Here is an 8,319-nt window from a genome sequence, read left to right on the forward strand (position 1 = left end):
TGGATAAGAGTATGCTAACAAGAAAAAAAGGTCTGTCAGATCCTTGTCACTGGTTTTACTTTTATATCCAATTGATTTTTGAAGTAATGAAAATATTGCTACTTTGTGAACCTGCAGAAAAATGGGGGAAACATTTTATCCCTTTAGAGTGTATTGTGGAAGTCAATGATGAGATCTTGCTGACACTGTTGATCAGAGAAATGGTGTTGTTTGGGTATCTGCTTTTAGTCATCTCTGGGACACTGGGTGGGATGAAGAAGGAACACCATTTTCCATTCCCACATCTGGATGTTACTGGTGCTGTGCTGGATATTGGCTGACAAATGTGTTGTTGTTGTGATCCAGAGGTAAGGCCATGCAAACAATAAACCCCAAGGCACTGACGGGCCACCAGAGCTGTGGCTTTGACTCCTGACCAGGTTTCTCCCATGTCTTTTTTTTTTTTTTTAATCTGCTGGAGAAAAGTTTGAAGGTGAGTGCTTCATGGTCCAGAAGAGTGGGCTGTGTTAAAGCCCTCCCTGCTGTGGATGCTTATCCTCTTTCTGCAAATAGGAATTCTGAGATACGTCAGGGGTGAAGGAATTTAAAATGAATACCTTTTCTTGCCCCTGCTGTTAGTGATTTTTTTTAAACTTCAAATATATACAGAAAAATAGCTTAGTGGACAGCTTTGCAATTCTTTCCAACAACCAAATCAGTCTTCTGCTTTTTCCCCTGTTATAATAGTGTGTAGCTTATACCACAGGCAATGCTGCTTTGTTCATCAGATGAAGATTACAGTGAACTACTAGGAGATGCTTAGGACATACAGCACTTGAGAGAATTGGTTGGATGCTCAGCACTTCTGTGTTGAGGTTTTTCTTTTGCCTAAGGGCACAGACTGGTGTAAGAAGCACCTGTGTGGATCTGAGATGCAGACTGAGGGGAAAAAAAAAAGAATCTGGCCGGTTTCTGCTACCAGTTGCTGGTAACTAACTTGCATTTTCCTAATATTATAGGATTTAGCTTAAAAAAAGAATGAATTTGCAGTGTCCAAATCTTGGGAGTACTGAGTTTCCAAGAGAGTTGTGTTTCTGTTCATTTTGGGGTTGGGGGGTGCTGCTACTCCTGTTACAGCCTCTCATACCGGGCTGTATGAGATGCTGATGTAATCCAGGATGGCTTGCACAGTCCTCGTCCTGCCTCAGATCAGGCCAGCAGTGGGGTAGATTTTCTTTTGATAGATTCTCATTTTAACAAGGATCTAGCAAATGGATTGTAGATGGTAACTAGGCCAGTTCATGGTATTTAAATGAACAGAGTAACTAAGCTGGCCTTCTAAATCAGTCATTTAAAGACTGGGGTGTTTAGCCCCAGGGGAAGGTGCTTGCAAGTATTTTTTGCAGATAAAGCATTATTTAGGCAAACTAGGTCTTGCAGTGTCTGTATTTCCTGGCGAAAGTGTCTCCAAAGGTGCTGCTTCAGCTAGAGCACCAGGGGAAGATAGTGGAATGATTCTCTTCCCTTCATTTCAAAGTCTCACTTAATGCTCATTTGCATCTTTGACCATTTATACATTATTCTAATATTTTCCTGACCTTCTGATACCTTTAGCCACACTGTCAGGTGTTTTTCCTGTCCTCCTAGGTAGGGAGCTGCCTACCTTGCTTGTCCTTTTAGTTAGCTGTCACAATCCAGCTCCTAGATGCTCTCCACGCTGTTACCCCAGTGATCTTGCTTGGAGGCAGGTGGCAAGCTCATGTAGCTCCAGGTCAAGCAACAGCAAACACAAAGCTCTGCTTTGCTTCTACTGTCTCACGTCCTTCTCCTGCAGCCTGGTGTGCTGCTCTACTGCCAGGGACTGCAGTGTCTGCCTTGTGACCAGTGTTGGCCAAAGCTTTCCTGCTTCTTTTTGGAAGATGTTGCCTCAGTAAAATGAAAATGTGTTGTCAGTATTTATCTCTGAAATACTCATCTGGCAAAATCCTGATGTGATTCAAAATCAAGATGGAACATTTGGCTTCAGCAGTGTTCCTTGTGACTTTATAGATTCCTTTGTGCTCTTTTAGGTGGTGTTGTTGTGATGTGTTTCAGGAGCTCTCAGGAAGTGTTTGTCCATGCTTAAGAATGGATCTCCATCCTCCTAGCCCTGGATCTCTGCTCTGGGAAACATTAAAATGTGTTTTCCCAATTCAAGACACAGAGAGCAGTCTTGAGTTGCTGCCTGCTTTAGTTGAATCTTGGTTCTGTAAATAGCAGAGAATATGCTAGCACTGGATTTCCTTATACCTCTGTCTCTCCCTTAGTATTTAATTGAATGATTTCTCTCTTCTTTGAGTTTATTTTCAGGGTGATGCTAGCATGACCTCATCAAAGAAAAAGCAAAACCCCCTACATTTCTCTGCTTTAAAAGTTAACGTGCAGCAGCGACTTGGCAGGGAAGCTGTGGAGCAATGAACAGTCATCAGATCAATGTGAGAAGCAGGGAGTATATTAGAAATGAGCATTTCACAACAGAGATGTTAGCTGGGCCAGGCGTTTGGTGTCTGTTCTGGCTGTAAATTGCTGCGATGCCACTGAAATGCAATCTCAGCTATAAGGACTAAAAGGTAATTAATACCTAAAAGGAAGAGAAATATTAATTGAATATTGGATTCTATAATTTCAAGCTGAACACACTGTAGGTTTATTGGTGGCCTAGCAATAACTTTGCTGTTTTGATTGCTGTTTCTGAAAGCTGTATATCACTATTGCTACAACTGTTGTAGTTGCTCTTGATAACACTATAAATACATATGGACATACAGACTTCGGAAAATTTATTTTGTTCTGGGTTTATGGCTCTGCATGAATTAAGACTGGCAAACATTGGGCAACCTAACAGGATTATTTTTTAATACACACTTCCATAAAATGGTTATCCCTTGTCAAATTGAAAAGCTATTTACTGTGCTAAGTAGGCTATTTTTATGATAAGTTTTTAATCTTGCCACCTTTCCATTACTTAGATGCGATACTGTGTTTCCCACCACTAAATCCCTGGGATTATATATGAAATAGTAGGATGGCTGAGTTGCATTTAAATTAATTAAAGCAAAAATGTTTCAAATGGTGTTAGATATTGCTGTGTAGATATTCAAGAAGCAGATGTGATTTCACCACTTATATCCCCAAATAACACATGCAAAACCACATTGAGACATTTAAATGTGCTTATGCACTCAAGTATAGCTCTCCAGGCTCCCTGGGGGGAGTGAATTTTGTGCAGCTTAGGGAAAGTAGTTCAGGAGGATGGAGCAATTTTGCTTGAAGGAGCTGTTTAGGAATGGGCTTTCCAGAAACACTCAGCACATGACTAGTCCTGGGGGTTGTGTTGAGGTGAGCAGTTAGGGGCTGTTTGACAGGGTGCTGCCGTGACCCTTGGGGTGGCACATTGATTCTGGAGGAGATCCCCAAGCAGATGGGTGCTTCCAAAACCTGCCATCCCCTCTTTGCCTGTACAGGTACCACTTCTTTGCTAGCTCAAATGTTATTTCTTTTTGAGCTAGTACCCTGCCACAGCAGCTCATCTAAAGGTTTATTTTGGAGCAATTTGTGCCGGATTGCATGTTCCCTGTCATAAGCACTTCATCTGTCTGTCACCAGGGGGGCTCCTTGGTAAAGAAAGCGGCATCTGTTTCAGCGGGTCAGGTGACAGTGCCAAGCACTGGTTGTGTGTGAAGTGCCAGGTGACTGTCACCTCTGGGGCAAGTTGGGCTGCTGGGGCTTTCCTTTCCAATGTGAGTAGAAGTAATCCTTTGTTTACTGAGCACAAGGCAAAAGATGATGTGCAAATCCTGCTCTGTGTGAGATTTCATTCCAGACTTTCTCCTTCAATGTGATGTGGGCTGCTGTTTTTTTTTTTTCAGGGGGAAGCTGCCTGTACTGCAGCATGGGTATTTCCCTTGTAGCCTCACAGACATGAGACTACATGGAAGTGCATCATATGTGCCTAATTCACTGTGCAGTGTGACAGCTGAGGGTGGCAATGGTTTTCTAGTAGATGTGCCATGTTTGTCAGCGAATGCCAGAACTCTTAGTGCTCTCTTGCTCTCACTGCTCTGGGTGCTCTTTCTGGAATGTGCTGAACTCTTTTTTGGGATGATGGGGCTGTAGCAAACGGGCTCCTGTGAAGGCATTCTTCTCATGACACAACCACAAGTGTACTCAGCAGGGAGAGCTGCTAATATCTATTAATCTTGACTACTTCCCTCAGGAATCAGTCATGTCTCTCCTTCCAGCCTTCAGCAGATAAAATCAATCCAGGCAGAAAGGGGGGTTTGAGGTAGATGGGAAGGTGTGGTGAGAAGAGAGCAGTGAAGGGCTTTTCATTTCATCCTGCTAATCCTCTAACTGGGCTTTCTTTCTCAGCTCAGGGTAGTGTCAGTCCAGGAATACCTGATGTTGGGTACAATTACCATGAATTGAGGATATTAAAGGTGGGTTTAGTAGGTGTGAACACTTGTGCATGCCCTTCCTCTGCTGCTGAACAAAACACTAAGTGATATTTAACCCAGGTGGAAGGTGGCTCTTGTTTCTAGTGGCTTCACCTGAAGGGTGCATTGGATTTGCTGAGAAAACCATATCTTGATGTGCTGGTAGCTCATTTAAAATGGGCTGTGCTATAAACAGATGTCTCATCTGAACAGCTTCATGGAGTTCCCTATGGCGTGGTTACCCAGGTGGCTTTGAGGACCAAGCCTATGTTCATACAAGTGTTGGCACAGGGTGATGCTGGAGATGTGGCTGCTAGCAGGAGGTAGAACCAACAACAGCATCATGCTCGACCTCAGCTCTTCTTGCTGCAGCCCCACTACATCTGGGCACAGCAATATCTACCCCTGAATGTGCCTTGTACCTACACTCATCCAGGTAAAGCTCTGCAGCTGCCAGGAAGTGTGGTTCAGAGCCCATGCAAATGCCTGCCTGCGAAGACTGTTTCCCCTGCCTTAGGTGAGCCCTTTGAACCACTCAGTCTGATGTCATTTGTGCCCTGCTCATCACATTAAAAACATAAGAGGTTTATCTTGTGTCCTGCATTTGCAAATGGGCAAAATCCAACTAGAAGTGCCATGGTAACAAGCTGAAGCAATACAGTCTACAGTGCTGCAGGTGCTGTGCCTACAGCTGCCCTAGGTAATCACTGTGCTTTGTTGACAGAGCGTGGGGTTTTGAGTCTCACTCTAAATATTTGCCAGAAAGTTTGCTCAGGAATGGTGAACGTTGTGATGCAGGATAGCTAAAAAATGTTCTCACTGGTGATTTTTCAGTCTTTGGTTTCACGGTGTGAGATGTGATTCTCAGAAGAGCTGTACATCCGTGTTCTCCTCCCAGTTCAATCACGGCGTCGTTGGAAATCAGGCCTTTTGTGCCTCTGGAGATCAAGTTCTTGAATAAAATTGAAGACAGAGTGATGGAAAAAACTTGAAGTCATAATATCAAGGGAGCATGATATGGGAGCCATTATGTCCTACGCTTCACAGAGTTCACTGAGGGGAGGTTGGGAAGGATGCCTCACCTCTGTGTAGGACTCAGGACTAGCTTCACAGGCTTTGTCAAAAAGATGAGACTCACCGAAAGGAACAAGTGAGCTATTGTGAACTGGAAATAACCTCATCCTGCCCTTGCTGAAGTGAATGGCACAACTTAGTCTCATCTCTAACAAGGGTAAGAGCAGGCTGTGAGGCTTTTGCAAACACTATCCCAATTAACTCCTGTGCTAATATTTCCCAGGAGCTTGAGGTGATGTGCTGTTCTGTGCTGTGGGAGCCCACTTGGTCCTGAGGCTTTGCAAGTCCTGTCTGAGACCACCTGAGAGATGGGTTAAATTTACTTTTTTAATAGAAAAAAAAAAAAAAGCGCCTTTTTGGCTTTAGAAGCCCTCAAGGCCTTGTGGTAAGGAGGCTGCTCCGTGCTTTGTGCTGGAGGCTTGGCTGATGTAGAGGAAAGGCTCAGCATCATTTTGCTGTGGGCTGGCATGGGTCATTCTATCCTTCTGTACATCCACTTGCCATTATCTTTTTGTCCTGGGCCTGAGGACAAGGGCCCAGGTAGCTGTTCTCATGGGGAAGGGTCAGGCTTTGAGCTGGAAAGGGATCTTTCTCCTGGAGGTGAAAACTTCAGTTCTTCAGAGCCAGGAGCTAAATGAGTGTTGAACGAACTTCAGGCAATTAGGACTCAAGAGCATCTGCCTGAATGGGTGTGGGATGCAAGTTTGGGAGATGCAGGAGTGTGCACTAGCAGATTTGTCCCGTGTGCTGGGGTGAAGGTATGTAGAGTAGCTCCATCTTCAGATGCATATCCCCCCATTCAGGTGTTACGTGGGCTGCTCTGCACATGCAGGTCACCTGTGTGGGGCTGGAGATCATACTTCTTGTCTGCAGGAGGCTCTTCCCGGATAGCTGAGGGAACAGGGATCGTAGTGGTCTGGGGCAAGGGACTGACAGTGTGAGAAGGTAAATACTGTGTTGTGGGATGTTCTGCAGCCTTAGCACTGGCTCTGGGAGCTGCTTTGTTCCTGAGGGCTGGGCCTCTATATCTATGCTTTAAGACAGTACTAACTTGCAGGAAAACTTGAGCATACGTCAAGCAAGACTTTCTGAACTACTGCCCTGTGAGAGTGGCCCAAAGGGTGTGGACTTTTGATTGACACTTGGCAAGGGGTGATCCATCTGGCGATGTAGGATAACCTTGCAGATAGCATGTATGGGCGGGGGGTTAATCTGCCTCTTCCACATGAGGATGGAGGGATGTTCTATTGCAGTCTTTCAGGGAGTGAAGATTGCAATAAAACCACCATCCCTAAACACAATGCTGTATTTCTCTGCCTGTCGCTATTTATTATCTTGATGGTGTTTCAGTAGCTATGAAATGCCAGGTACTTTCAAAAGAGTGGTTTCTTTAATTATTTATGCTTTATGTATCAAAGAAGGTTTTGTCTTGCCTGGTTCTGGCAACAGCTGGATGAGTCAGAAGAACAATTACCAGTACCATCAGAGGAACCTTGGTATTTCTACCAGGAAGTTTATAATTAAACTGAATCACCATCGTGTCATTTGCGTTACCCAGACCCATGTGTCCAAAAGATGCTATTAGCTTTGCCTTGCACTGCAGAGCTCTGGCTGCCTCCACAGAGGTGAAGGTTGCTAATGCTTGCTTTTGTTAGCTCAGCTTGTGGTGCTCATACCTTGGAGTAGGACTTGAGGTATGGAAGCAGCAGGCCAGTGCTGAAGAACAATGGTATGTGTCCTTAACTAGGGCTTCAGTGTGGATGCAGCTTCTCTGTATCCTACTTCGGGTACAGATTCCTGAAAGGGTGGGTGGTTGTTTGTTCTTGGAAGCCCATAAGAACCGTCTCAGCATCTTCTAGACTTTTTCTCAAAATCAGACTACTTGTTGTGAAGTCTCCACTTTTCAAGAGGCTTTCTGTACTGTCTGCAGGAAGAGTGATTCCCTACAAGGCAGCCACATTTCCGTGGTGTTATCTTAATTAGGACAAGTATATGACAAATAACATTGCCCTTAAAACTTAATGAATAATTTCCCTAAACAGTTGTTCATTATCACATAAAGCCACTGCCCTCAGTTTTCATTGACATGGTACAGAAGATGAGTATTTTTAAATATCAGACTGTCAAAGAGATATTTTCTCATCTTGGGCAAAGAGCTGCTGGCATGGAGCAGGCATATGGCAGCATGGCAGGCAAGTGCCACACATGAGTTGTCCTGGGATGAGTTTCATTTAAGTTTCCATGCCTGTGGCAGAGAAATCTGCGTGGTCTGGTAATCCCAGGATACCACTAGAGCTGATGAAGGAGAAGGGGCAACTCTTCTGACCAGTGTCAGACACCAGCTTCCCAAGGGACAGAAGGTGCCAGACTAGTGCTTGTTTCTCACCACAGATGACACAGGCAATCTCGGTGATTAACTCTTGTTTTGGCACTGATATCTGGTTAGATGAATTCTCCCCTTACAGAGCTGCAATCACATAATCTCCCTGATGCATCTGAAGCTTTTGGGCTTTGTAAATAGGATTCTAAGTGCTGCCTGGCTTCTGGTCCCTCGCATCATGCTGGGGTCCAGCCTGTCCTCTGATTTTCCTCTGTGCCTCAGGCAACCTTTTGCAAACCTTTGCTGAGCAGGAACTCTACAGCTTAATCCCTGGTGTTATGTGATTGCTGAAGAGCAGTGAACCCAAGGAGGGTGGTTTACACCAACATGCTGGACAGGGATGGTGCGACCCTTTACAGCCAAATCTAGCCCTGCCAAGGCTGCTCTCCACAGACTCAGGCTATTGTTGAG

The sequence above is a fragment of the Merops nubicus genome, unplaced genomic scaffold, assembly GCF_000691845.1.
Source record: "Merops nubicus isolate BGI_N331 unplaced genomic scaffold, ASM69184v1 scaffold33188, whole genome shotgun sequence".
Taxonomy (NCBI): Eukaryota; Metazoa; Chordata; class Aves; order Coraciiformes; family Meropidae; genus Merops; species Merops nubicus.